This window comes from Bufo bufo, chromosome 4 (assembly GCF_905171765.1).
Source record: "Bufo bufo chromosome 4, aBufBuf1.1, whole genome shotgun sequence".
Lineage (NCBI taxonomy): Eukaryota > Metazoa > Chordata > Amphibia > Anura > Bufonidae > Bufo > Bufo bufo.
Window position 1 is genome coordinate 84,178,656 of NC_053392.1, and position 26,342 is coordinate 84,204,997.

General features: G+C 43.8%; 3 long non-coding RNA genes across 3 annotated transcripts; all 3 read right to left on the reverse strand.

Annotated features, from left to right (window-relative positions):
• Window positions 1-2,087: 2,087 nt before the first annotated feature.
• On the reverse strand, window positions 2,088-6,200 carry LOC120996947. The gene is made up of 3 exons (XR_005777994.1): window positions 6,070-6,200; window positions 2,482-2,541; window positions 2,088-2,143 (listed from the first exon to the last, which is right to left on the reverse strand). It is a non-coding gene; the product is annotated as an uncharacterized LOC120996947 (long non-coding RNA).
• Window positions 6,201-8,153: 1,953 nt separating this feature from the next.
• Window positions 8,154-12,265, reverse strand: LOC120999946. The gene is made up of 3 exons (XR_005778697.1): window positions 12,135-12,265; window positions 8,548-8,607; window positions 8,154-8,209 (listed from the first exon to the last, which is right to left on the reverse strand). It is a non-coding gene; the product is annotated as an uncharacterized LOC120999946 (long non-coding RNA).
• Window positions 12,266-14,217: 1,952 nt separating this feature from the next.
• On the reverse strand, window positions 14,218-18,396 carry LOC120999947. The gene is made up of 3 exons (XR_005778698.1): window positions 18,266-18,396; window positions 14,612-14,671; window positions 14,218-14,273 (listed from the first exon to the last, which is right to left on the reverse strand). It is a non-coding gene; the product is annotated as an uncharacterized LOC120999947 (long non-coding RNA).
• Between the last annotated feature and the right edge of the window lie 7,946 nt (window positions 18,397-26,342).

Consider the following 26,342-nt stretch of genomic DNA (forward strand, 5'->3'; position numbering starts at 1 on the left):
TTACATATGGAGTGAGTAATATCCCAGTTCCCATGCTTCCTGGATTCTCCGCCGGTCTTTGCTTCTTGGCACATCTCTATACAAGCATGTGACAGCCTATGATTGGCTGCAGTGGTCACATGTCTATATCAGGAGGGATCGGTATATGCACACATGAATGGAGCCTTAATACTGGAAGTGAGCAGAAGGGAGCAGATAAGTGCGTTTCTTGTTTTATATATGCCATATTCCAGAGCCAAATTATAAAGGGGGTTAACGCTGGAAAACCCCTTTAAGGTCTGAGGCAGTGGTCCTCTGTACAGCTTCTTTTCTGGGCTCTAGAACCAGCTGGAACAATGCTAGTAGCAGATCTCTTATTCATGTCAGTAGATCCTGCTGTACTGCTTGTATGGACTAAGTAACAGAGCCAGTCACTGATTCCAGGTGGATCATTCCAACTAATGGCGTAGATATTGTCGGGATCGGTATATATGGGATGGGGGTTAGCAATGACAACATTCAGAGGCTTCAGAGGTTAAAAATACAACTTGGATTTATTTAGTCCAGCAACAAAACAGTGACATCACATAGAGATCAGTTTACACATAACAGTATTCAGAGCACAGACGTTCCACTGCGGCTACTGTGCCTTCCTAGACTCAGACCTTGACTGGACTTGTCAACAGTTTTATGCCCCAGTAACAACATCACCTGGGCTAATTGGTGGGGGAGGGGGGGGATGTACTGGAGGGGGAGGGAATGACAGGTCCCACTTCCAACCTACCTGCCATTCCAAAAAAATGCAGGCCCGGAAAACAAAGTTACTAAAGTCCTCAGCAAATAAAATTTACTGAGGAAACCCAACTTTCCTGGATTTTTCATCTCACCTACATTAAAAAAATGTAGATGAGATGTACACCCCCTCCAGGTGTCTTCAATCTACCTATGTATTCTACGATAGATAGACAGACAGACAGGGGGAAAGACAGACATACATATAGACAGACAGACAAACAGAGGGACAGACAGATATGGCCACTGTAGATGGTGTTTCAGGGCTTTAAAACTAATGGGCATGATGGTAATAAGTTAACTCCATTTAGTCCATGGACCGACAACTGCAGCAGGTGGTCATATATTTGCAGAGATGGTTAGTGCGCTCCTTTTCTTTCCCCGTGTTCTTCTTCTGGGTACTTTTTTTTATCCATTTACGGAACCGTTTCAGGCGGGATGTTCTCTTCGTGATCTCCTCCTCTGTTTTGGATGTTACCTTCATGATCGTCTCCTCCTCTGTTTTAGATGTTATTCTAATGATCTTGTCCTCCGCTTTTTTGGCAGCTTTTATTCGTTCAATAATTGGTTTTACTTTCTTGATGTTATCCATGGGAGGTCTGATGTTTTTTTTCTTCTTAATTTGCACTACAGGTTTTTGAACAACTACAAAATGAGAAGGAAACCATCAGTAGGTAGTAGATATAACAGAATCTATCCTTTTAATATTATGAGCAATGCAGTAATATAGTGATGCAGCTAATCAGCAGACATGAGCTGTCTCATCTCTGAATTCTGCAAAATTCTGAGTAATAGAAGGACCCCAAAGTGTGTGATGAGCAGATATGAGAGGTAACCCTAAGCTCTGCCTGTACCCCGCTTATATATGTTATTATATAGAAATTATTACCTGGCTTCTCCACTCGAACCATCTCTAGATCAGCTGCCTGTTTTTGTTCACGCCGGCGCCAGGCCTTGTACTTGTAACTGTGAGACAGAGAAATGTCCTGACATAAGTCGGTACAGATGACAATCTTTAGTTCCCCATCAAAATATACCCATGACCCCCCTCCCCCACTACAGGGGGTGAGATATAAAGCTGCAGTATATAACAGGCAGGAAGGATATAGTGCCATAGTCTATATTATATCATAATACAGCATCGGGAAAGGGGGGACAAGCGGTTACCTGATTATATCCCTGCCCCATCCGGCCCCTGTATTATAACCTGGCTGCAGTAGTTACTGCGCCCCCTGTAGGTCAGACAGTACAGTGTATAGAAAATAATGTGATGTGTAGAGTAGAAGAAAATTGGAAACTCACCAGCAAAAGATAATAATCACGGCGGCGACCAATAGGAATACTACTAGCGGCAGGACAACGCGGTACATGACTGGTAATAAAGACACAAGATGCTCGTTATTAATTGTTATCATAGAGAACATATTCTACAAGACATTATCCAACATCTCTAGATCCTCCTGATGCCAGCAGTGACCTTTATGAGGACATCAGCAGGTAGGCACTGGCAGCTTGGCTGGGCATGGAGGGGTAATTGCTGGACTGTGGGCTGGTAACGTCTGGATAAGGGGCACATCATTATATGTTCCAGCATCATTTTATAGGACCGATCCCTCAAAGGAGCAGCTTAGTCGCTGTTCTCCACTACAGTCAGGGCTTGGTAGAGGATGATGAGAGTAGAATTAGGAGAGGAAGGAATTGTCTACTCACTGTTATTTGCACCGGCGCTGTCCGGACCGGGGGTTGTCCTCCCTGATCCTGGGAAAGTCACTGTCCATGAAAAAATGAAGGAAAATAAAGACATTAAATCAATGATAGCGGCAGCTGAACCCCAAAATGGGGACACGGGGAGACAGAAGATAACAATAAGTCAGTATTTAGTAAGTGCCCACTAGTGGTGGCTACAGACAAAATGTCATCATTTAAGGCCATTGTATGAGATTAGAAACCTTGCAGCTTTCTTTCTGAAATATCCTCCCTCTTGTCCAGGGGTTGTGTACGGTATTGCAGTTCAGCGCCATCAAATTAAATGGGGCTCAGCTACAATGCCGCACACAGCCCACTGTCCTATAACCTGAGCTCCAAGCCACAGAGATACCAGCCAGGTTTGCCTCTATGACCCGTAATCATGTAAGGATAAATACAATATTCAGCCACCATTCAGTAAGATAAACCCCCAGTGATAATATCCATTACCTGCAGGTGTTTTTGTGGGCTTTCCTTGAACATAAAATGTAAAAAATAATAGAAATACAAGAGCAATTCTTCTCGAATCCATCATCTCCAACAACTAACCCTCAAAAGAATCCAGTGTTCTCCAACACATAGAAGCCTGGACACAGCATTGTGATGTCACACAGCTTCAGTATTCTAAGGGGGCGGGGCTTCTTGCTACTGCTGATGTCATCAGAGATCTAGTCTGAATAAAGAACTGTTTATAGAGCAGTGATGTTTAAAGGGGAATGCCGCTTTTGGTAAACCTTTAATAAAGTCATAAGAATATAAGGGGTTATTTATCAAACTAGTGTAAAGTAGAACTGGCTTAGTTGCCCATAGCAACCAATCAGATTCCACCTTTCATTTTGGACGGCTCCTTTTAGATAGCCACATTAATTCGGGGCTAACTTGGGGTGGGATCTGGTCTGAGGTTTGATGTCTAAAGTCTGTATTAGGCCCCATCATTTTCTAGTTCTGTAGCTGCTTCTTCTTGTACTTTTATCTTGGCAGTACAGTATTTTTGGTGCCGAAGTGGGCACCGTATTAGAAAACGCTCCAGGATGGCAGTGTGAAAGTGTGTTATAGCGGGTGGGGATTGACTGCAGAAGCAATCAGTGAAGTCAGAGGTTTAACCTGGTCTCCTGGTCTCTAATGTAAAATCTGTAATCGTCCCATCTATAGTTGTGCCATCTATTAATCCTGGTGTCTTCTTATATAGCAGAGGAGGTGGCACACTCCTGACCAAAGACATCTGCACATGATGGTCTGGACCAAAAGGAGAAGAAAGGGAAACTCAACAATTGAATTCTTTGGTCTGGAGGTCTAGTCTAAGGTCTAACATTGGGTTCTGGAGGTTTAATGGGGGTCTGAGAGTCTAATAGGGGTATGATTGGGGGGTCTGGAAGTCTAATGGGGGTCTGGAGGTCTGGTCTTAGGTCTAATGGGGGTCTGGAGGTCTGCTCTGAGGTCTGATATGGGGACTTGGAGTTTTAATGGGGGTCTGATTGGGGGTCTAGAGGTCTAGTCTGAGGTCTAATATGGGGGTCTGGAGGTCTAATGGGGGGTATGGAGGTCTGGTCTAAGTTTTAATAGGGGTCTGATATGGGGATCTGGAGGTCTAATGGGGGTCTCATCTGAGGTCTGAAATGGGGGTCTGATCTGAAAGGTAAGGGGGTATTTTTTGTACTGGCGCAATATGTGTGTTGTACTAGTATTTTCATGGCGACTGTTTCTGCAGGATAGTATTGGTGGAGGCAGGATGGGGTGTTCAGAAGATGAGGAAGATGATGGAAAAGTAGGAAACTAAGATGTCGCTTTGTTAAACTCTTCAGAGACGAGACGCGGTTGAAATAATAAATCATCATGGCGGTCTGGTCTGACAGGAAAAGATGAGGATGAGAATATCTACATTAGAGGAGACATCACTGGATGTAAGAGGTACATATGTGGGGCTGTATTCTCCTGTATGTTCTGTAGCGCTGCATGTAATGTTTTCCAAGTAGGGGTTGTCCGTTTTTTGTTATTTCGTACCACCACTGCCTTCTCTACTCTGTTTGCCTGCTCACCACTGAAATTTCTGCAACAAGCCGGTAAACAGAGCAGAGAAAACAGCTTTCATATGTGTGCTGCCTTCTCCTCAAACAGTCGGACCCACGCTGATCTGATCGTCCTCCAGCAAGGGTTACTCTCACGGGGCCCTTGTGGGGAACAGGCACACAAAATACAGTGACCAATCAATATACAGTAAGATATAACACACTCCCACATGAGCAGTAAAATCTCTCCTCTCTATCCTGGAGATAATTGGATAAAGGGGCTGGACATAGTTCCATGCGGTCAATGACCCAGAAAAATTGTGTAGTTCCATGCGGTCAATGACCCAGACAAATTGTGTTTGCTAAATGTATCATAGGCAATATCCATTGTGTTCGCTAATGTCCATTGTGTACGCTAACTGCGTCACAGGCAGATGAGGTGGTTTGTGAACATTTAAGGGGCGAAATAGGGTTAACTACATGAACAGCAGACGAGTCTAGACATACCTAAAACAGGGGTTTTGTCACAGTATCCATAATTTTTTTGTGTCTATTCACACATCCTTGTTTTTCTACTGACCATGGATCAATGGAAAAAACCTTATAGACTTGCACTGCTTTGGTCCCTCATGCCGAACAAACACTCCCAGTGAAGTCTGTGGGTTTTCACTGTGATGCTCTAGGATTCCCATTTCAATCTATGGGGTCCAAATAAAGCAGATATAGCCAAGATATGAATATGTTCCCATTTTGTGCAAAATCAAATGTGTTCTGGGTGAAAAGACGAGAACTCGTTTTTTTTTTTAATAATAAAAAAAAAGTTCTGAAAGAATCTTCACATTACTGAACATCAGCGACGTGACCCCCATGTGTCATGTCACGTGACCCATGGGTGACATGTCACGTGACCCACATGACCTGAATCAAATTGGATGTTGACATACGGAGACAGCAACAAGGCATTGACGGAACCAAAGGAGCCGAAACCCAGTGGGGAGCAGGTAAGTACACTTCCCTCTGCAGGTCCAGGTTACGTGGGGGTGAAGAGGAGGTTACTGATAGAAAGGCCTCCAAAGCTGAACAGCCCATTTAATAAACTGGGACAGAATATGTTATTGGGGGTTAGGATATGGCTGCAAATAATGTAGCCGCTGCTTATGGTCATAATTTAAGGCTTCTACAGCTAATCGTTCAACCATGATTTGAAAGTCACACGTGGCTCTGTTTGGAGACCACTGCTCTACATGCTACTGTGACACGGAATCAGCTATAATAGGCTTATACACCCTGCAGATTTATAATATATTCACAGCCTGCAACAGGAGCAAAAACATCCTGTAAATCACACATACCAGCCATGGAGTCACCATGCCTCCCAATATTTCACTCTCCATTGATAAGTCAAGTCCCATTCTCCCCAGCATCTTCCACAATACATTCCAGAAATGCCCACTCTGGAACATACGTGTAATATTGTGTCCCTGGAGATGTTTAGTTATTTAAAAACCACTTAGAATGCTTGAAAAATGCACAAAGTAATACTTACATATGGAGTGAGTAATATCCCAGTTCCCATGCTTCCTGGATTCTCCGCCGGTCTTTGCTTCTTGGCACATCTCTATACAAGCATGTGACAGCCTATGATTGGCTGCAGTGGTCACATGTCTATATCAGGAGGGATCGGTATATGCACACATGAATGGAGCCTTAATACTGGAAGTGAGCAGAAGGGAGCAGATAAGTGCGTTTCTTGTTTTATATATGCCATATTCCAGAGCCAAATTATAAAGGGGGTTAACGCTGGAAAACCCCTTTAAGGTCTGAGGCAGTGGTCCTCTGTACAGCTTCTTTTCTGGGCTCTAGAACCAGCTGGAACAATGCTAGTAGCAGATCTCTTATTCATGTCAGTAGATCCTGCTGTACTGCTTGTATGGACTAAGTAACAGAGCCAGTCACTGATTCCAGGTGGATCATTCCAACTAATGGCGTAGATATTGTCGGGATCGGTATATATGGGATGGGGGTTAGCAATGACAACATTCAGAGGCTTCAGAGGTTAAAAATACAACTTGGATTTATTTAGTCCAGCAACAAAACAGTTACATCACATAGAGATCAGTTTACACATAACAGTATTCAGAGCACAGACGTTCCACTGCGGCTACTGTGCCTTCCTAGACTCAGACCTTGACTGGACTTGTCAACAGTTTTATGCCCCAGTAACAACATCACCTGGGCTAATTGGTGGGGGAGGGGGGGGGATGTACTGGAGGGGGAGGGAATGACAGGTCCCACTTCCAACCTACCTGCCATTCCAAAAAAATGCAGGCCCGGAAAACAAAGTTACTAAAGTCCTCAGCAAAGAAAATTTACTGAGGAAACCCAACTTTCCTGGATTTTTCATCTCACCTACATTAAAAAAATGTAGATGAGATGTACACCCCCTCCAGGTGTCTTCAATCTACCTATGTATTCTACGATAGATAGACAGACAGACAGGGGGAAAGACAGACATACATATAGACAGACAGACAAACAGAGGGACAGACAGATATGGCCACTGTAGATGGTGTTTCAGGGCTTTAAAACTAATGGGCATGATGGTAATAAGTTAACTCCATTTAGTCCATGGATCGACAACTGCAGCAGGTGGTCATATATTTGCAGAGATGGTTAGTGCGCTCCTTTTCTTTCCCCGTGTTCTTCTTCTGGGTACTTTTTTTTATCCATTTACGGAACCGTTTCAGGCGGGATGTTCTCTTCGTGATCTCCTCCTCTGTTTTGGATGTTACCTTCATGATCGTCTCCTCCTCTGTTTTAGATGTTATTCTAATGATCTTGTCCTCCGCTTTTTTGGCAGCTTTTATTCGTTCAATAATTGGTTTTACTTTCTTGATGTTATCCATGGGAGGTCTGATGTTTTTTTTCTTCTTAATTTGCACTACAGGTTTTTGAACAACTACAAAATGAGAAGGAAACCATCAGTAGGTAGTAGATATAACAGAATCTATCCTTTTAATATTATGAGCAATGCAGTAATATAGTGATGCAGCTAATCAGCAGACATGAGCTGTCTCATCTCTGAATTCTGCAAAATTCTGAGTAATAGAAGGACCCCAAAGTGTGTGATGAGCAGATATGAGAGGTAACCCTAAGCTCTGCCTGTACCCCGCTTATATATGTTATTATATAGAAATTATTACCTGGCTTCTCCACTCGAACCATCTCTAGATCAGCTGCCTGTTTTTGTTCACGCCGGCGCCAGGCCTTGTACTTGTAACTGTGAGACAGAGAAATGTCCTGACATAAGTCGGTACAGATGACAATCTTTAGTTCCCCATCAAAATATACCCATGACCCCCCTCCCCCACTACAGGGGGTGAGATATAAAGCTGCAGTATATAACAGGCAGGAAGGATATAGTGCCATAGTCTATATTATATCATAATACAGCATCGGGAAAGGGGGGACAAGCGGTTACCTGATTATATCCCTGCCCCATCCGGCCCCTGTATTATAACCTGGCTGCAGTAGTTACTGCGCCCCCTGTAGGTCAGACAGTACAGTGTATAGAAAATAATGTGATGTGTAGAGTAGAAGAAAATTGGAAACTCACCAGCAAAAGATAATAATCACGGCGGCGACCAATAGGAATACTACTAGCGGCAGGACAACGCGGTACATGACTGGTAATAAAGACACAAGATGCTCGTTATTAATTGTTATCATAGAGAACATATTCTACAAGACATTATCCAACATCTCTAGATCCTCCTGATGCCAGCAGTGACCTTTATGAGGACATCAGCAGGTAGGCACTGGCAGCTTGGCTGGGCATGGAGGGGTAATTGCTGGACTGTGGGCTGGTAACGTCTGGATAAGGGGCACATCATTATATGTTCCAGCATCATTTTATAGGACCGATCCCTCAAAGGAGCAGCTTAGTCGCTGTTCTCCACTACAGTCAGGGCTTGGTAGAGGATGATGAGAGTAGAATTAGGAGAGGAAGGAATTGTCTACTCACTGTTATTTGCACCGGCGCTGTCCGGACCGGGGGTTGTCCTCCCTGATCCTGGGAAAGTCACTGTCCATGAAAAAATGAAGGAAAATAAAGACATTAAATCAATGATAGCGGCAGCTGAACCCCAAAATGGGGACACGGGGAGACAGAAGATAACAATAAGTCAGTATTTAGTAAGTGCCCACTAGTGGTGGCTACAGACAAAATGTCATCATTTAAGGCCATTGTATGAGATTAGAAACCTTGCAGCTTTCTTTCTGAAATATCCTCCCTCTTGTCCAGGGGTTGTGTACGGTATTGCAGTTCAGCGCCATCAAATTAAATGGGGCTCAGCTACAATGCCGCACACAGCCCACTGTCCTATAACCTGAGCTCCAAGCCACAGAGATACCAGCCAGGTTTGCCTCTATGACCCGTAATCATGTAAGGATAAATACAATATTCAGCCACCATTCAGTAAGATAAACCCCCAGTGATAATATCCATTACCTGCAGGTGTTTTTGTGGGCTTTCCTTGAACATAAAATGTAAAAAATAATAGAAATACAAGAGCAATTCTTCTCGAATCCATCATCTCCAACAACTAACCCTCAAAAGAATCCAGTGTTCTCCAACACATAGAAGCCTGGACACAGCATTGTGATGTCACACAGCTTCAGTATTCTAAGGGGGCGGGGCTTCTTGCTACTGCTGATGTCATCAGAGATCTAGTCTGAATAAAGAACTGTTTATAGAGCAGTGATGTTTAAAGGGGAATGCCGCTTTTGGTAAACCTTTAATAAAGTCATAAGAATATAAGGGGTTATTTATCAAACTAGTGTAAAGTAGAACTGGCTTAGTTGCCCATAGCAACCAATCAGATTCCACCTTTCATTTTGGACGGCTCCTTTTAGATAGCCACATTAATTCAGGGCTAACTTGGGGTGGGCTCTGGTCTGAGGTTTGATGTCTAAAGTCTGTATTAGGCCCCATCATTTTCTAGTTCTGTAGCTGCTTCTTCTTGTACTTTTATCTTGGCAGTACAGTATTTTTGGTGCCGAAGTGGGCACCGTATTAGAAAACGCTCCAGGATGGCAGTGTGAAAGTGTGTTATAGCGGGTGGGGATTGACTGCAGAAGCAATCAGTGAAGTCAGAGGTTTAACCTGGTCTCCTGGTCTCTAATGTAAAATCTGTAATCGTCCCATCTATAGTTGTGCCATCTATTAATCCTGGTGTCTTCTTATATAGCAGAGGAGGTGGCACACTCCTGACCAAAGACATCTGCACATGATGGCCTGGACCAAAAGGAGAAGAAAGGGAAACTCAACAATTGAATTCTTTGGTCTGGAGGTCTAGTCTAAGGTCTAACATTGGGTTCTGGAGGTTTAATGGGGGTCTGAGAGTCTAATAGGGGTATGATTGGGGGGTCTGGAAGTCTAATGGGGGTCTGGAGGTCTGGTCTTAGGTCTAATGGGGGTCTGGAGGTCTGCTCTGAGGTCTGATATGGGGACTTGGAGTTTTAATGGGGGTCTGATTGGGGGTCTAGAGGTCTAGTCTGAGGTCTAATATGGGGGTCTGGAGGTCTAATGGGGGGTATGGAGGTCTGGTCTAAGTTTTAATAGGGGTCTGATATGGGGATCTGGAGGTCTAATGGGGGTCTCATCTGAGGTCTGAAATGGGGGTCTGATCTGAAAGGTAAGGGGGTATTTTTTGTACTGGCGCAATATGTGTGTTGTACTAGTATTTTCATGGCGACTGTTTCTGCAGGATAGTATTGGTGGAGGCAGGATGGGGTGTTCAGAAGATGAGGAAGATGATGGAAAAGTAGGAAACTAAGATGTCGCTTTGTTAAACTCTTCAGAGACGAGACGCGGTTGAAATAATAAATCATCATGGCGGTCTGGTCTGACAGGAAAAGATGAGGATGAGAATATCTACATTAGAGGAGACATCACTGGATGTAAGAGGTACATATGTGGGGCTGTATTCTCCTGTATGTTCTGTAGCGCTGCATGTAATGTTTTCCAAGTAGGGGTTGTCCGTTTTTTGTTATTTCGTACCACCACTGCCTTCTCTACTCTGTTTGCCTGCTCACCACTGAAATTTCTGCAACAAGCCGGTAAACAGAGCAGAGAAAACAGCTTTCATATGTGTGCTGCCTTCTCCTCAAACAGTCGGACCCACGCTGATCTGATCGTCCTCCAGCAAGGGTTACTCTCACGGGGCCCTTGTGGGGAACAGGCACACAAAATACAGTGACCAATCAATATACAGTAAGATATAACACACTCCCACATGAGCAGTAAAATCTCTCCTCTCTATCCTGGAGATAATTGGATAAAGGGGCTGGACATAGTTCCATGCGGTCAATGACCCAGAAAAATTGTGTAGTTCCATGCGGTCAATGACCCAGACAAATTGTGTTTGCTAAATGTATCATAGGCAATATCCATTGTGTTCGCTAATGTCCATTGTGTACGCTAACTGCGTCACAGGCAGATGAGGTGGTTTGTGAACATTTAAGGGGCGAAATAGGGTTAACTACATGAACAGCAGACGAGTCTAGACATACCTAAAACAGGGGTTTTGTCACAGTATCCATAATTTTTTTGTGTCTATTCACACATCCTTGTTTTTCTACTGACCATGGATCAATGGAAAAAACCTTATAGACTTGCACTGCTTTGGTCCCTCATGCCGAACAAACACTCCCAGTGAAGTCTGTGGGTTTTCACTGTGATGCTCTAGGATTCCCATTTCAATCTATGGGGTCCAAATAAAGCAGATATAGCCAAGATATGAATATGTTCCCATTTTGTGCAAAATCAAATGTGTTCTGGGTGAAAAGACGAGAACTCGTTTTTTTTTTAATAATAAAAAAAAAGTTCTGAAAGAATCTTCACATTACTGAACATCAGCGACGTGACCCCCATGTGTCATGTCACGTGACCCATGGGTGACATGTCACGTGACCCACATGACCTGAATCAAATTGGATGTTGACATACGGAGACAGCAACAAGGCATTGACGGAACCAAAGGAGCCGAAACCCAGTGGGGAGCAGGTAAGTACACTTCCCTCTGCAGGTCCAGGTTACGTGGGGGTGAAGAGGAGGTTACTGATAGAAAGGCCTCCAAAGCTGAACAGCCCATTTAATAAACTGGGACAGAATATGTTATTGGGGGTTAGGATATGGCTGCAAATAATGTAGCCGCTGCTTATGGTCATAATTTAAGGCTTCTACAGCTAATCGTTCAACCATGATTTGAAAGTCACACGTGGCTCTGTTTGGAGACCACTGCTCTACATGCTACTGTGACACGGAATCAGCTATAATAGGCTTATACACCCTGCAGATATATAATATATTCACAGCCTGCAACAGGAGCAAAAACATCCTGTAAATCACACATACCAGCCATGGAGTCACCATGCCTCCCAATATTTCACTCTCCATTGATAAGTCAAGTCCCATTCTCCCCAGCATCTTCCACAATACATTCCAGAAATGCCCACTCTGGAACATACGTGTAATATTGTGTCCCTGGAGATGTTTAGTTATTTAAAAACCACTTAGAATGCTTGAAAAATGCACAAAGTAATACTTACATATGGAGTGAGTAATATCCCAGTTCCCATGCTTCCTGGATTCTCCGCCGGTCTTTGCTTCTTGGCACATCTCTATACAAGCATGTGACAGCCTATGATTGGCTGCAGTGGTCACATGTCTATATCAGGAGGGATCGGTATATGCACACATGAATGGAGCCTTAATACTGGAAGTGAGCAGAAGGGAGCAGATAAGTGCGTTTCTTGTTTTATATATGCCATATTCCAGAGCCAAATTATAAAGGGGGTTAACGCTGGAAAACCCCTTTAAGGTCTGAGGCAGTGGTCCTCTGTACAGCTTCTTTTCTGGGCTCTAGAACCAGCTGGAACAATGCTAGTAGCAGATCTCTTATTCATGTCAGTAGATCCTGCTGTACTGCTTGTATGGACTAAGTAACAGAGCCAGTCACTGATTCCAGGTGGATCATTCCAACTAATGGCGTAGATATTGTCGGGATCGGTATATATGGGATGGGGGTTAGCAATGACAACATTCAGAGGCTTCAGAGGTTAAAAATACAACTTGGATTTATTTAGTCCAGCAACAAAACAGTGACATCACATAGAGATCAGTTTACACATAACAGTATTCAGAGCACAGACGTTCCACTGCGGCTACTGTGCCTTCCTAGACTCAGACCTTGACTGGACTTGTCAACAGTTTTATGCCCCAGTAACAACATCACCTGGGCTAATTGGTGGGGGAGGGGGGGGGTGTACTGGAGGGGGAGGGAATGACAGGTCCCACTTCCAACCTACCTGCCATTCCAAAAAAATGCAGGCCCGGAAAACAAAGTTACTAAAGTCCTCAGCAAAGAAAATTTACTGAGGAAACCCAACTTTCCTGGATTTTTCATCTCACCTACATTAAAAAAATGTAGATGAGATGTACACCCCCTCCAGGTGTCTTCAATCTACCTATGTATTCTACGATAGATAGACAGACAGACAGGGGGAAAGACAGACATACATATAGACAGACAGACAAACAGAGGGACAGACAGATATGGCCACTGTAGATGGTGTTTCAGGGCTTTAAAACTAATGGGCATGATGGTAATAAGTTAACTCCATTTAGTCCATGGATCGACAACTGCAGCAGGTGGTCATATATTTGCAGAGATGGTTAGTGCACTCCTTTTCTTTCCCCGTGTTCTTCTTCTGGGTACTTTTTTTTATCCATTTACGGAACCGTTTCAGGCGGGATGTTCTCTTCGTGATCTCCTCCTCTGTTTTGGATGTTACCTTCATGATCGTCTCCTCCTCTGTTTTAGATGTTATTCTAATGATCTTGTCCTCCGCTTTTTTGGCAGCTTTTATTCGTTCAATAATTGGTTTTACTTTCTTGATGTTATCCATGGGAGGTCTGATGTTTTTTTTCTTCTTAATTTGCACTACAGGTTTTTGAACAACTACAAAATGAGAAGGAAACCATCAGTAGGTAGTAGATATAACAGAATCTATCCTTTTAATATTATGAGCAATGCAGTAATATAGTGATGCAGCTAATCAGCAGACATGAGCTGTCTCATCTCTGAATTCTGCAAAATTCTGAGTAATAGAAGGACCCCAAAGTGTGTGATGAGCAGATATGAGAGGTAACCCTAAGCTCTGCCTGTACCCCGCTTATATATGTTATTATATAGAAATTATTACCTGGCTTCTCCACTCGAACCATCTCTAGATCAGCTGCCTGTTTTTGTTCACGCCGGCGCCAGGCCTTGTACTTGTAACTGTGAGACAGAGAAATGTCCTGACATAAGTCGGTACAGATGACAATCTTTAGTTCCCCATCAAAATATACCCATGACCCCCCTCCCCCACTACAGGGGGTGAGATATAAAGCTACAGTATATAACAGGCAGGAAGGATATAGTGCCATAGTCTATATTATATCATAATACAGCATCGGGAAAGGGGGGACAAGCGGTTACCTGATTATATCCCTGCCCCATCCGGCCCCTAAATTATAACCTGGCTGCAGTAGTTACTGCGCCCCCTGTAGGTCAGACAGTACAGTGTATAGAAAATAATGTGATGTGTAGAGTAGAAGAAAATTGGAAACTCACCAGCAAAAGATAATAATCACGGCGGCGACCAATAGGAATACTACTAGCGGCAGGACAACGCGGTACATGACTGGTAATAAAGACACAAGATGCTCGTTATTAATTGTTATCATAGAGAACATATTCTACAAGACATTATCCAACATCTCTAGATCCTCCTGATGCCAGCAGTGACCTTTATGAGGACATCAGCAGGTAGGCACTGGCAGCTTGGCTGGGCATGGAGGGGTAATTGCTGGACTGTGGGCTGGTAACGTCTGGATAAGGGGCACATCATTATATGTTCCAGCATCATTTTATAGGACTGATCCCCCAAAGGAGCAGCTTAGTGGCTGTTCTCCACTACAGTCAGGGCTTGGTAGAGGATGATGAGAGTAGAATTAGGAGAGGAAGGAATTGTCTACTCACTGTTATTTGCACCGGCGCTGTCCGGACCGGGGGTTGTCCTCCCTGATCCTGGGAAAGTCACTGTCCATGAAAAAATGAAGGAAAATAAAGACATTAAATCAATGATAGCGGCAGCTGAACCCCAAAATGGGGACACGGGGAGACAGAAGATAACAATAAATCAGTATTTAGTAAGTGCCCACTAGTGGTGGCTACAGACAAAATGTCATCATTTAAGGCCATTGTATGAGATTAGAAACCTTGCAGCTTTCTTTCTGAAATATCCTCCCTCTTGTCCAGTGGTTGTGTACGGTATTGCAGTTCAGCGCCATCAAATTAAATGGGACTCAGCTACAATGCCGCACACAGCCCACTGTCCTATAACCTGAGCTCCAAGCCACAGAGATACCAGCCAGGTTTGCCTCTATGACCCGTAATCATGTAAGGATAAATACAATATTCAGCCACCATTCAGTAAGATAAACCCCCAGTGATAATATCCATTACCTGCAGGTGTTTTTGTGGGCTTTCCTTGAACATAAAATGTAAAAAATAATAGAAATACAAGAGCATTTCTTCTCGAATCCATCATCTCCAACAACTAACCCTCAAAAGAATCCAGTGTTCTCCAACACATAGAAGCCTGGACACAGCATTGTGATGTCACACAGCTTCAGTATTCTAAGGGGGCGGGGCTTCTTGCTACTGCTGATGTCATCAGAGATCTAGTCTGAATAAAGAACTGTTTATAGAGCAGTGATGTTTAAAGGGGAATGCCGCTTTTGGTAAACCTTTAATAAAGTCATAAGAATATAAGGGGTTATTTATCAAACTAGTGTAAAATATAACTGGCTTAGTTGCCCATAGCAACCAATCAGATTCCACCTTTCATTTTGGACGGCTCCTTTTAGATAGCCACATTAATTCGGGGCTAACTTGGGGTGGGATCTGGTCTGAGGTTTGATGTCTAAAGTCTGTATTAGGCCCCATCATTTTCTAGTTCTGTAGCTGCTTCTTCTTGTACTTTTATCTTGGCAGTACAGTATTTTTGGTGCCGAAGTGGGCACCGTATTAGAAAACTCTCCAGGATGGCAGTGTGAAAGTGTGTTATAGCGGGTGGGGATTGACTGCAGAAGCAATCAGTGAAGTCAGAGGTTTAAGCTGGTCTCCTGGTCTCTAATGTAAAATCTGTAATTGTCCCATCTATAGTGTGCCATCTATTAATCCTGGTGTCTTCTTATATAGCAGAGGAGGTGGCACACTCCTGACCAAAGACATCTGCACATGATGGTCTGGACCAAAAGGAGAAGAAAGGGAAACTCAACAATTGAATTCTTTGGTCTGGAGGTCTAGTCTAAGGTCTAACATTTGGTTCTGGAGGTTTAATGGGGGTCTGAGAGTCTAATAGGGGTATGATTGGGGGGTCTGGAAGTCTAATGGGGGTCTGGAGGTCTGGTCTTAGGTCTAATGGGGGTCTGGAGGTCTGCTCTGAGGTCTGATATGGGGACTTGGAGTTTTAATGGGGGTCTGATTGGGGGTCTAGAGGTCTAGTCTGAGGTCTAATATGGGGGTCTGGAGGTCTAATGGGGGGTATGGAGGTCTGGTCTAAGTTTTAATAGGGGTCTGATATGGGGGTCTGGAGGTCTAATGGGGGTATGGAGGTCTGGTCTAAGTTTTAATAGGGGTCTGATATGGGGATCTGGAGGTCTAATGGGGGTCTCATCTGAGGTCTGAAATGGGGGTCTGATCTGAAAGGTAAGGGGGTATTTTTTGTACTGGCGCAATATGTGTGTTGTACTAGTATTTTCATGGCGACTGTTTCTGCAGGATAGTATTGGTGGAGGCAGGATGGGGTGTTCAGAAGATGAGGAAGATGATGGAAAAGTAGGAAACTAAGATGTCGCTTTGTTAAACTCTTCAGAGACGAGACGCGGTTGAAATAATAAATCATCATGGCGGTCTGGTCTGACAGGAAAAGATGAGGATGAGAATATCTACATTAGAGGAGACATCACTGGATGTAAGAGGTACATATGTGGGGCTGTATTCTCCTGTATGTTCTGTAGCGCTGCATGTAATGTTTTCCAAGTAGGGGTTGTCCGTTTTTTGTTATTTCGTACCACCACTGCCTTCTCTACTCTGTTTGCCTGCTCACCACTGAAATTTCTGCAACAAGCCGGTAAACAGAGCAGAGAAAACAGCTTTCATATGTGTGCTGCCTTCTCCTCAAACAGTCGGACCCACGCTGATCTGATCGTCCTCCAGCAAGGGTTACTCTCACGGGGCCCTTGTGGGGAACAGGCACACAAAATACAGTGACCAATCAATATACAGTAAGATATAACACACTCCCACATGAGCAGTAAAATCTCTCCTCTCTATCCTGGAGATAATTGGATAAAGGGGCTGGACATAGTTCCATGCGGTCAATGACCCAGAAAAATTGTGTAGTTCCATGCGGTCAATGACCCAGACAAATTGTGTTTGCTAAATGTATCATAGGCAATATCCATTGTGTTCGCTAATGTCCATTGTGTACGCTAACTGCGTCACAGGCAGATGAGGTGGTTTGTGAACATTTAAGGGGCGAAATAGGGTTAACTACAGTACATGAACAGCAGACGAGTCTAGACATACCTAAAACAGGGGTTTTGTCACAGTATCCATAATTTTTTTGTGTCTATTCACACATCCTTGTTTTTCTACTGACCATGGATCAATGGAAAAAACCTTATAGACTTGCACTGCTTTGGTCCCTCATGCCGAACAAACACTCCCAGTGAAGTCTGTGGGTTTTCACTGTGATGCTCTAGGATTCCCATTTCAATCTATGGGGTCCAAATAAAGCAGATATAGCCAAGATATGAATATGTTCCCATTTTGTGCAAAATCAAATGTGTTCTGGGTGAAAAGACGAGAACTCGTTTTTTTTTTAATAATAAAAAAAAAGTTCTGAAAGAATCTTCACGTTACTGAACATCAGCGACGTGACCCCCATGTGTCATGTCACGTGACCCATGGGTGACATGTCACGTGACCCACATGACCTGAATCAAATTGGATGTTGACATACGGAGACAGCAACAAGGCATTGACGGAACCAAAGGAGCCGAAACCCAGTGGGGAGCAGGTAAGTACACTTCCCTCTGCAGGTCCAGGTTACGTGGGGGTGAAGAGGAGGTTACTGATAGAAAGGCCTCCAAAGCTGAACAGCCCATTTAATAAACTGGGACAGAATATGTTATTGGGGGTTAGGATATGGCTGCAAATAATGTAGCCGCTGCTTATGGTCATAATTTAAGGCTTCTACAGCTAATCGTTCAATCATGATTTCGAAGTCACACGTGGCTCTGTTTGGAGACCACTGCTCTACATGCTACTGTGACACGGAATCAGCTATAATAGGCTTATACACCCTGCAGATATATAATATATTCACAGCCTGCAACAGGAGCAAAAACATCCTGTAAATCACACATACCAGCCATGGAGTCACCATGCCTCCCAATATTTCACTCTCCATTGATAAGTCAAGTCCCATTCTCCCCAGCATCTTCCACAATACATTCCAGAAATGCCCACTCTGGAACATACGTGTAATATTGTGTCCCTGGAGATGTTTAGTTATTTAAAAACCACTTAGAATGCTTGAAAAATGCACAAAGTAATACTTACATATGGAGTGAGTAATATCCCAGTTCCCATGCTTCCTGGATTCTCCGCCGGTCTTTGCTTCTTGGCACATCTCTATACAAGCATGTGACAGCCTATGATTGGCTGCAGTGGTCACATGTCTATATCAGGAGGGATCGGTATATGCACACATGAATGGAGCCTTAATACTGGAAGTGAGCAGAAGGGAGCAGATAAGTGCGTTTCTTGTTTTATATATGCCATATTCCAGAGCCAAATTATAAAGGGGGTTAACGCTGGAAAACCCCTTTAAGGTCTGAGGCAGTGGTCCTCTGTACAGCTTCTTTTCTGGGCTCTAGAACCAGCTGGAACAATGCTAGTAGCAGATCTCTTATTCATGTCAGTAGATCCTGCTGTACTGCTTGTATGGACTAAGTAACAGAGCCAGTCACTGATTCCAGGTGGATCATTCCAACTAATGGCGTAGATATTGTCGGGATCGGTATATATGGGATGGGGGTTAGCAATGACAACATTCAGAGGCTTCAGAGGTTAAAAATACAACTTGGATTTATTTAGTCCAGCAACAAAACAGTTACATCACATAGAGATCAGTTTACACATAACAGTATTCAGAGCACAGACGTTCCACTGCGGCTACTGTGCCTTCCTAGACTCAGACCTTGACTGGACTTGTCAACAGTTTTATGCCCCAGTAACAACATCACCTGGGCTAATTGGTGGGGAAGGGGGGGGATGTACTGGAGGGGGAGGGAATGACAGGTCCCACTACCAACCTACCTGCCATTCCAAAAAAATGCAGGCCCGGAAAACAAAGTTACTAAAGTCCTCAGCAAAGAAAATTTACTGAGGAAACCCAACTTTCCTGGATTTTTCATCTCACCTACATTAAAAAAATGTAGATGAGATGTACACCCCCTCCAGGTGTCTTCAATCTACCTATGTATTCTACGATAGATAGACAGACAGACAGGGGGAAAGACAGACATACATATAGACAGACAGACAAACAGAGGGACAGACAGATATGGCCACTGTAGATGGTGTTTCAGGGCTTTAAAACTAATGGGCATGATGGTAATAAGTTAACTCCAATTAGTCCATGGACCGACAACTGCAGCAGGTGGTCATATATTTGCAGAGATGGTTAGTGCGCTCCTTTTCTTTACCCGTGTTCTTCTTCTGGGTACTTTTTTTTATCCATTTACGGAACCGTTTCAGGCGGGATGTTCTCTTCGTGATCTCCTCCTCTGTTTTGGATGTTACCTTCATGATCGTCTCCTCCTCTGTTTTAGATGTTATTCTGATGATCTTGTCCTCCGCTTTTTTGGCAGCTTTTATTCGTTCAATAATTGGTTTTACTTTCTTGATGTTATCCATGGGAGGTCTGATGTTTTTTTTCTTCTTAATTTGCACTACAGGTTTTTGAACAACTACAAAATGAGAAGGAAACCATCAGTAGGTAGTAGATATAACAGAATCTATCCTTTTAATATTATGAGCAATGCAGTAATATAGTGATGCAGCTAATCAGCAGACATGAGCTGTCTCATCTCTGAATTCTGCAAAATTCTGAGTAATAGAAGGACCCCAAAGTGTGTGATGAGCAGATATGAGAGGTAACCCTAAGCTCTGCCTGTACCCCGCTTATATATGTTATTATATAGAAATTATTACCTGGCTTCTCCACTCGAACCATCTCTAGATCAGCTGCCTGTTTTTGTTCACGCCGGCGCCAGGCCTTGTACTTGTAACTGTGAGACAGAGAAATGTCCTGACATAAGTCGGTACAGATGACAATCTTTAGTTCCCCATCAAAATATACCCATGACCCCCCTCCCCCACTACAGGGGGTGAGATATAAAGCTGCAGTATATAACAGGCAGGAATGATATAGTGCCATAGTCTATATTATATCATAATACAGCATCGGGAAAGGGGGGGCAAGCGGTTACCTGATTATATCCCTGCCCCATCTGGCCCCTGTATTATAACCTGGCTGCAGTAGTTACTGCGCCCCCTGTAGGTCAGACAGTACAGTGTATAGAAAATAATGTGATGTGTAGAGTAGAAGAAAATTGGAAACTCACCAGCAAAAGATGATAATCACGGCGGCGACCAATAGGAATACTACTAGCGGCAGGACAACGCGGTACATGACTGGTAATAAAGACACAAGATGCTCGTTATCAATTGTTATCATAGAGAACATATTCTACAAGACATTATCCAACATCTCTAGATCCTCCTGATGCCAGTGACCTTTATGAGGACATCAGCAGGTAGGCACTGGCAGCTTGGCTGGGCATGGAGGGGTAATTGCTGGACTGTGGGCTGGTAACGTCTGGATAAGGGGCACATCATTATATGTTCCAGCATCATTTTATAGACCGATCCCCCAAAGGAGCAGCTTAGTGGCTGTTCTCCACTACAGTCAGGGCTTGGTAGAGGATGATGAGAGTAGAATTAGGAGAGGAAGGAATTGTCTACTCACTGTTATTTGCACCGGCGCTGTCCGGACCGGGGGTTGTCCTCCCTGATCCTGGGAAAGTCACTGTCCATGAAAAAATGAAGGAAAATAAAGACATTAAATCAATGATAGCGGCAGCTGAACCCCAAAATGGGGACACGGGGAGACAGAAGATAACAATAAGTCAGTATTTAGTAAGTGCCCACTAGTGGTGGCTACAGACAAAATGTCATCATTTAAGGCCATTGTATGAGATTAGAAACCTTGCAGCTTTCTTTCTGAAATATCCTCCCTCTTGTCCAGGGGTTGTGTACGGTATTGCAGTTCAGCGCCATCAAATTAAATGGGGCTCAGCTACAATGCCGCACACAGCCCACTGTCCTTTAACCTGAGCTCCAAGCCACAGAGATACCAGCCAGGTTTGCCTCTATGACCCGTAATCATGTAAGGATAAATACAATATTCAGCCACCATTCAGTAAGATAAACCCCCAGTGATAATATCCATTACCTGCAGGTGTTTTTGTGGGCTTTCCTTGAACATAAAATGTAAAAAATAATAGAAATACAAGAGCAATTCTTCTCGAATCCATCATCTCCAACAACTAACCCTCAAAAGAATCCAGTGTTCTCCAACACATAGAAGCCTGGACACAGCATTGGGATGTCACACAGCTTCAGTATTCTAAGGGGGCGGGGCTTCTTGCTACTGCTGATGTCATCAGAGATCTAGTCTGAATAAAGAACTGTTTATAGAGCAGTGATGTTTAAAGGGGAATGCCGCTTTTGGTAAACCTTTAATAAAGTCATAAGAATATAAGGGGTTATTTATCAAACTAGTGTAAAGTAGAACTGGCTTAGTTGCCCATAGCAACCAATCAGATTCCACCTTTCATTTTGGACGGCTACTTTTAGATAGCCACATTAATTCGGGGCTAACTTGGGGTGGGATCTGGTCTGAGGTTTGATGTCTAAAGTCTGTATTAGGCCCCATCATTTTCTAGTTCTGTAGCTGCTTCTTCTTGTACTTTTATCTTGGCAGTACAGTATTTTTGGTGCCGAAGTGGGCACCGTATTAGAAAACGCTCCAGGATGGCAGTGTGAAAGTGTGTTATAGCGGGTGGGGATTGACTGCAGAAGCAGTCAGTGAAGTCAGAGGTTTAACCTGGTCTCCTGGTCCCTAATGTAAAATCTGTAATCGTCCCATCTATAGTTGTGCCATCTATTAATCCTGGTGTCTTCTTATATAGCAGAGGAGGTGGCACACTCCTGACCAAAGACATCTGCACATGATGGTCTGGACCAAAAGGAGAAGAAAGGGAAACTCAACAATTGAATTCTTTGGTCTGGAGGTCTAGTCTAAGGTCTAACATTTGGTTCTGGAGGTTTAATGGGGGTCTGAGAGTCTAATAGGGGTATGATTGGGGGGTCTGGAAGTCTAATGGGGGTCTGGAGGTCTGGTCTTAGGTCTAATGGGGGTCTGGAGGTCTGCTCTGAGGTCTGATATGGGGACTTGGAGTTTTAATGGGGGTCTGATTGTGGGTCTAGAGGTCTAGTCTGAGGTCTAATATGGGGGTCTGGAGGTCTAATGGGGGGTATGGAGGTCTGGTCTAAGTTTTAATAGGGGTCTGATATGGGGGTCTGGAGGTCTAATGGGGGTATGGAGGTCTGGTCTAAGTTTTAATAGGGGTCTGATATGGGGATCTGGAGGTCTAATGGGGGTCTCATCTGAGGTCTGAAATGGGGGTCTGATCTGAAAGGTAAGGGGGTATTTTTTGTACTGGCGCAATATGTGTGTTGTACTAGTATTTTCATGGCGACTGTTTCTGCAGGATAGTATTGGTGGAGGCAGGATGGGGTGTTCAGAAGATGAGGAAGATGATGGAAAAGTAGGAAACTAAGATGTCGCTTTGTTAAACTCTTCAGAGACGAGACGCGGTTGAAATAATAAATCATCATGGCGGTCTGGTCTGACAGGAAAAGATGAGGATGAGAATATCTACATTAGAGGAGACATCACTGGATGTAAGAGGTACATATGTGGGGCTGTATTCTCCTGTATGTTCTGTAGCGCTGTATGTAATGTTTTCCAAGTAGGGGTTGTCCGTTTTTTGTTATTTCGTACCACCACTGCCTTCTCTACTCTGTTTGCCTGCTCACCACTGAAATTTCTGCAACAAGCCGGTAAACAGAGCAGAGAAAACAGCTCTCATATGTGTGCTGCCTTCTCCTCAAACAGTCGGACCCACGCTGATCTGATCGTCCTCCAGCAAGGGTTACTCTCACGGGGCCCTTGTGGGGAACAGGCACACAAAATACAGTGACCAATCAATATACAGTTGGAGATAACTGGATAAAGGGGCTGGACATAGTTCCATGCGGTCAATGACCCAGAAAAATTGTGTAGTTCCATGCGGTCAATGACCCAGACAAATTGTGTTTGCTAAATGTATCATAGGCAATATCCATTGTGTTCGCTTATGTCCATTGTGTTCACTAACTGCATCACAGGCAGATGAGGTGGTTTGTGAACATTTAAGGGGCGAAATAGGGTTAACTACATGAACAGCAGACGAGTCTGGACATACCTAAAACAGGGGTTTTGTCACAGTATCCATAATTTTTTTGTGTCTATTCACACATCCTTGTTTTTCTACTGACCATGGATCAATGGAAAAAACCTTATAGACTTGCACTGCTTTGGTCCCTCATGCCGAACAAACACTCCCAGTGAAGTCTGTGGGTTTTCACTGTGATGCTCTAGGATTCCCATTTCAATCTATGGGGTCCAAATAAAGCAGATATAGCCAAGATATGAATATGTTTCCATTTTGTGCAAAATCAAATGTGTTCTGGGTGAAAAGACGAGAACTCGTTTTTTTTTTAATAATAAAAAAAAAGTTCTGAAAGAATCTTCACATTACTGAACATCAGCGACGTGACCCCCATGTGTCATGTCACATGACCCATGGGTGACATGTCACGTGACCCACATGACCTGAATCAAATTGGATGTTGACATACGGAGACGGCAACAAGGCATTGACGGAACCAAAGGAGCCGAAACCCAGTGGGGAGCAGGTAAGTACACTTCCCTCTGCAGGTCCAGGTTACGTGGGGGTGAAGAGGAGGTTACTGATAGAAAGGCCTCCAAAGCTGAACAGCCCATTTAATAAACTGGGACAGAATATGTTATTGGGGGTTAGGATATGGCTGCAAATAATGTAGCCGCTGCTTATGGTCATAATTTAAGGCTTCTACAGCGAATCGTTCAACCATGATTTGAAAGTCCTCCTGTTCCTCCTTGCACAAAGGCGGAGGTAGCGGTCCTGCTGCTGGGTTGTTGCCCTCATACGGCCTCCTCCACTTTCCCTGATGTACTGGCCTGTTCCTGGTAGCACCTCCATGCTCTGGACACTACGCTGACAGACACAGCAAACCTTCTTGCCACAGCTCACATTGATGTGCCATCCTGGATTAGGCTACTTTCACACCTGCGTTAGGTGCGGATCCGTCTGGTATCTGCACAGACGGATCCGCACCTATAATGCAAACGCTTAGATCCGTTCAGAACGGATCCGTTTGTATTAGCATGAACAAAAAAAAAAAAAAAAATATTTTTATTTTTTTTTTTGTTCATGATAATGCAAACGGATCCGTTTTGACTTTACATTGAAAGTCAATGGGGGACGGATCCGTTTGAAAATTGAGCCATATTGTGTCAGCTTCAAACGGATCCGTCCCCATTGACTTGCATTGTAAGTCTGAACGGATCCGTTTGCCTCCGCACGGCCAGGCGGACACCCGAACGCTGCAAGCTACGTTCAGGTGTCCGCCTGCTGAGCGGAGCGGAGGACAAACGGAGCCAAACTGATGCATTCTGAGCGGATCCGCATCCACTCAGAATGCATTAGGGCTGGACGGATCCGTTCGGGGCCGCTTGTGAGAGCCTTCAAACGGAGCTCACAAGCGGAGCCCCGAACGCTAGTGTGAAAGTAGCCTAAGCTGCACTACCTGAGCCACTTGTGTGGGTTGTAGACTCCGTCTCATGCTACCACTAGAGTGAAAGCACCGCCAGCATTCAAAAGTGACCAAAACATCAGCCAGGAAGCATAGGAACTGAGAAGTGGTCTGTGGTAAGCACCTGCAGAACCTCTCCTTTATTGGGGATGTCTTGCTAATTGCCTATAATTTCCACCTGTTGTCTATCCCATTTGCACAACAGCAAGTGAAATTGATTGTTACTCAGTGTTGCTTCCTAAGTGCACAGTTTGATTTCACAGAAGTGTGATTGACTTGGAGTTACATTGTGTTGTTTAAGTGTTCCCTTTATTTTTTTGAGCAGTGTATTTATATATATATGCATGCAAACACGTGCATGCATGTATGATATATATGCATGCATTGACTGCCACATCATAGGATGATGTGAGCAGATGTGCCAAGCAGTGGCGTCGCCAGGGGGGGCCACGGCCCCCCCTACATCATGCTGTGCCCCCCCATGTCCCCCCCCAACTAAAATGCCCCCTCCCCCCCTAAGTGAAGTGAGCCGCCAGCGTCTTCACACAGCGTCCGGCTGCAGAGCAGAGTGAGGAGGGGAGAGGGGGCGGGGCATGCACGGCAGTTCCCGATAGGCTCCGCCCACCTTCCAGGCAGGAAAGGCAGTGAGTGCAGAGCCAGTAGCCGGAGCAAGAAAGAAGATGAAGAACTGAAGTCCAGACTCCAGGCAGAGAGTGATTCAAGCGACTCAGAGTGAGTGACAGTCCCTGAGTGCAGAGTCCCACCCTGTGTAATTAGGTGAGAGGAGGGGAGAGGCGGCTATTATATTAATAACAAAGAGGGGGACATTATATTAATAATAAATAGGGGGCCAATACATTAGTATTAATGTAATGACCCCCTCTTTGTTATTAATATAATGACCCCCTCTTTATTATTAATGTAATGGCCCCCTCTTTATTATTAATGTAATGGCCCCCCCTTTATTATTAATGTAATGGCCCCTTCTTTATTATTAATATAATGGCCCCCTCTTTATTATTAATGTAATGGCCCCCTCTTTATTATTAATGTAATGGCCCCTCTTTATTATTAATGTAATGGCCCCCTCTTTATTATTAATGTAATGGTCCCCTCTTTATTATTAATGTAATGACCCCCTCTTTATTATTAATGTAATGGTCCTCTTTATTATTAATGTAATGGCCCCCTCTTTATTATTAATATAATGGCCCCCTCTTTATTATTAATGTAATGACCCCCTCTTTATTATTAATATAATGGTCCCCTCTTTATTATTAATGTAATGGCCCCCTCTTTATTATTAATATAATGGCCCCCTCTTTATTATTAATGTAATGACCCCCTCTTTATTATTAATGTAATGGTCCTCTTTATTATTAATGTAATGGTCCTCTTTATTATTAATGTAATGGCCCCCTCTTTATTATTAATATAATGGCCCCCTCTTTATTATTAATATAATGGCCCCCTCTTTATTATTAATATAATGGCCCCCTCTTTATTATTAATATAATGGCCCCCTCTTTATTATTAATGTAATGGTCCCCTCTTTATTATTAATGTAGTGGCCCCCCCTTTATTATTAATGTAATGGCCCCTTCTTTAT